Source organism: Limulus polyphemus, unplaced genomic scaffold (genome assembly GCF_000517525.1).
Source record: "Limulus polyphemus unplaced genomic scaffold, Limulus_polyphemus-2.1.2 Scaffold460, whole genome shotgun sequence".
In the NCBI taxonomy this organism is placed as follows: Eukaryota; Metazoa; Arthropoda; class Merostomata; order Xiphosura; family Limulidae; genus Limulus; species Limulus polyphemus.
The window spans coordinates 570,139-574,820 of record NW_013666070.1 but is presented as its reverse complement, the minus strand read 5'-3'; positions in this window follow the sequence as shown (position 1 = coordinate 574,820).

The following is a 4,682-nucleotide window of genomic DNA, read 5'->3' as shown; positions in this document are numbered from 1 at the left end:
TTAGTCAATACACACCAAATAAGAGAGTGAACACTCAATAGTAACCAACATTAGTTTTAGGATGGCAATCCTAATATTCGCAACAGATCTAAACTTTACAGAACCAATCAGATCATTTAAAATATATAGTGATAGTTTTCCTCTCTAAAACAGTGTTAATAATTTCCTTTACATTAACGCCATAGAATCTAGATTAACAGTTGTTTTGTTAATCGCGTGCTCTCGATACGGCCGTATCAAGCATTATTATTTACGCTAAGTGCTTAAGCTAATATCACGTGACGCTAAACGCTCTTAAATTAGGATTTATTGGCAACAATTTAATTGCTCATGTACCTGTACGTCCTTCCACCTTAAACTTTGCTGTTCTAAGTCAGCCATCTTCAATTTGAAGGATAAAAAACTAGAAATGACCCACTGTTACTGTTAGGTGAAGGTGTAGTAAAAATGTTAGATCGATAGCTCACGTGAGTTTTTGCGAAGGCCTGCGCAAAAATTTTCGTTAAATTTGAGTGTTTTTTGTTAAATAACTTTGTACATGTGGCTTATATTTACACCAAGTGACTTTCTTAATTGTAGGTTAAAGATCTATCAGTGTACCATAACATTTAAGTATGTTTTTCTATCAAATAAATTATTCGTACTTTTGGTGCAAAGAAAAAAAAAACTGGAAAAACTCAATCAAAATTGGAGATTTTATATCTCAGGTATTGCTTAACAGATTGCCTTTAAATTTGCTGTGTAAAATAAGCGTCCAGCATAGCACATCTACTGAAAATATGTGATAGTTTAGATTACCACAGTCCGATATACAGAAGATGGAAAGTCGTTAAACTATCACTCCTGTTAATAACACAGTGTGTCTTGATTGTTCTATAACATTTTGAGATGCCTCTTTCCTATCACAGTATTTGGTTGATTCGATTAATCAGATTTCATAAATTGCATGATGGGGATAAACTTAGCAAATATGGTTAATTTCTGTCCTTGGTATTAGGTACTGGTAAGAACTTATATCTATCATATCATCAGGATGTAATAAAGTAAAATTGTGTAGGAAGATGAGGATATAAGTTAATTTTGTTTTGAATTTCGCGCAAAACTACACGAGGGCTATCTGCGCTAGACATCCCTAATTTATTAGTGAAAGACTAGAGGGAAGGCAGCTAGTCATTCCTATTACTGTCCCTTTACTCTATGCGTTACATTTCCCTAATCTGTATTTTACGAATACTTTAAAATTATGTGCTGGATATCACTGAAATTGTATACCACACACCCAGAGTATTAAAACACATTGTTCTATATTTATATCTGAGAGTGCTGTTATCCATTCCTTACCAAAGTTTGTCTATTATTCTAAAGCTTATCAATAAAGTGTCTGGCTAAAGCCTATCAATAAAGAAATCGTGTTTGTCTTTTTATTGTATTTTTGACAAGTGTGACTTTACGTTCTGCAGGCTTCTTATTATTTCCTTTCCTAAATCTTTCCTTAACCAAAAGTTATTGGACTATAAATTAATATTAGGCCTAGTAGAAATAAATATTTAGCTATTAGAGCGCAAAGTTGTAAAACAAAATGCTAGCTTACTAAGCCTATGATTAGGCTGATCGCAAGTTTGACACAGTAAGACCCTCTTGTATGTGGTATGAGACGCTTTTGATACAGTCAACAACGTATTATTAAGGTTATTTTTACGTAGAAATGAAATTATTTTCAGACTTATTACTGAAGTTACCAAGCCGATAATTCATCCAATTACATATAGATGTCGGATCCCTAGCGCAACCATGTGTTTTTATATTCTTATCAGCTTACACATTTTTCGCTTCTTTACTCCAACCAGAAATAAACAAAACTTTATAGAAGTGCTGAGATTAGATCGTACTTTTAGATTCTTGCACAAGAACTCCTTCTGTGACCACAACAGGGCTGTTTCTATAAAATGCTGAAATTAGTTCATACTTTTTAGATTCCTGTCCGATAACTCCTTCTGTTCCCACAACAGGGCTGTTTCTATAAAGTGCTGAGATTAGATCGTACTTTTCAGATTCTTGTCCAATAACTCCTTCTGTTCCCACAAGAGGGCTGTTTCTATAAAATGCTGAGATTAGATCATACTTTTTAGATTCCTGTCCAATAACTCCTTCTGTTCCCACAACAGGGCTGTTTCTATAAAGTGCTGAGATTAGATCGTACTTTTTAGATTCTTGTCCAATAACTCCTTCTGTTCCCACAACAGGGCTGCTTCTATAAAATGCTGAGATTAGATCGTACTTTTTAGATTCTTGTCCAATAACTCCTTCTGTTCCCACAACAGGGCTGCTTCAATAAAGTGTCAAGTTTCCAAAGATTGGGAAGCTCACAACGATCCCTAATATTCTTTAAGGCATTCTTCAACTTCTGGGTATGCTCGTTTCATATTTTCGTGGTTTTAGGGCTGTTTTAGTACCACAAAACCTCTTCAGAAATCCACTACAACCAGTGGGTGATCCACGTGCTGCGTTAAAATTCCCAACTACTTGAAGTTTATCAATATGAGATTCGATATCAGTCTCATAGCTAAATTGACCTTTAAATGTATGTTTAATCTACTCATCTCAATTAGGTCCAGCCAGTAGGGTACACTAGAATAAAGCTACTTTTATTATAGACTTCTCGTCGAATTGTGTTAAAATAGGATTATATTTGTTCGATTATATCCACTGTTTTCAATGACTTAAAAAATTATGTTATGTTAAACGAATTAATTTTAACGTTTAGGATACTTAAGCAACATAGTTTCAGTTAGGATAATAAGAAATGTAATCGAAAAAAAAAAAACTGAAGCTTAAAATCACCAGCGAAAGGGCATCCCAATCCTAAACGTTGTGAACATGAAAATATCTATTTAACATTAGCGATTTTTCGTGGTATAAGTTTTCTGCACTTTTGTTTTCGGTTTCACTGTACCATAGAGTAATTTTTAGCTGACTTCCTATCTGATAATAAAATTATCTTATATCAACCACGTTTAATAAATAAGTTAGTAATGTCATTAACCTTGCGTCAGATAAATTAGTTAAAATATTGTTATTGTGAGTTTATATCTCTAGGTTATACTTTACAATAGAAAGTAATGCCGGTTGTCAATCTAAATGACTCATTTGGTAAGCGACTAGGACAGAGACTTCAAAATTGAGATATAGTCATACCTACTTTTAAAATGTTGACCATACTGAGAGCAAACACTTACCAACTAATTTTTAACAGACTAGTAGGATTGGCTGTCACTATTATTACGCGCTCACATCTGGAAGCGCGGGAAGTGTTCAGCACCACATCATAGGCTCGAACTGTGGACCTTCTAGTCTCAGCCTGGTAGGCTAACCATTATACTGCTCCAGGCCCAAATGACGATAATCATATTGTGAGGTTTTGTCGTAAGGCTGATGTTTCTGAGACTAAACCTATTGGATCTTGTAAGTTACCTAATCTCATATTGTGAGGTTTTGTACGTAAGGCTGACGTTTCTGAGACTAAACCTATTGGATCTTGTAAGTTACCTAATCTCATATTGTGAGGTTTTGTACGTAAGGCTGACGTTTCTGAGACTAAACCTATTGGATCTTGTAAGTTACCTAATCTCATATTGTGAGGTTTTGTACGTAAGGCTGACGTTTCTGAGACTAAACCTATTGGATCTTGTAAGTTACCTAATCGTCTTATGGAAGTTAGTAGAATTACATAAATTTTAATTGGTTGTCTTGGGTATCTGTTAGGTCAGATATGTTATCAAGATTACGTTTTACTTTTATGTTAGGCCGAATTTTCCACATACATAGAAATTACATACATATTTTCAGCTTCTCCATACATTCTAAGAAATACGATACATAAAAATTTCTAAACCAAATTAAGAAAACAAATTATAGCTGATTGCTGCTTTCTTATCAATTGATTAATCTAAAAAAGGGGTGGACTGTAATGGTAAAAAGGAACAATTTATATATAAAAATGACTTAAGATAGATTTTTCTTACTGCTACAATGAAACATCATCACAATGCCCTTTCTTTAAAGAAAAAAAAAAAAAGAACGTACAACAACATACTTGTGTAGAATATCACTAGATGACGCCACAAGAGAAAAATTATTTTCAGATCATTAATGCTGGCTGATTAACGCAACGCAACATGAAAGGGATATCTATGCTGCGAGGAATCGAACCCACAATTTTAGCATCGTAAATCCAGAGGTTTCTCGCCGGCCCATTGGGGGGATATTTCTTTCCAAATCATTTGATATTGTCGTTGCAGTCGACAAAACGAAGTGTCGTTGTATCTTTCAACTCTTGACAAACGGTGCTGAAGTATTACACGTCTATTAAATTGACTCTCCAACAATAATTTAACTAGGAAATCAGTATCTTTAATAAATAGCTCAGAAGGTATTACACGTTTTGTTTCCGAAGTCAAGCAACATAGACATTAAATTTAGTGGAAATTAACACAAAACTTTATCAGATTTCTCCCCCCCCCCCAGAAAAACATTATCTTTATATTTATTTTTTTACTGGACTAATTTAACTAAAATATTATTATATTATGTTAACATTTTCAAACAGTGAATAATCTTACGAGATTTGTTTTCTAAACACTACAATTTCGGACAAGGTATATTTTAATGTAACCCCAATATTT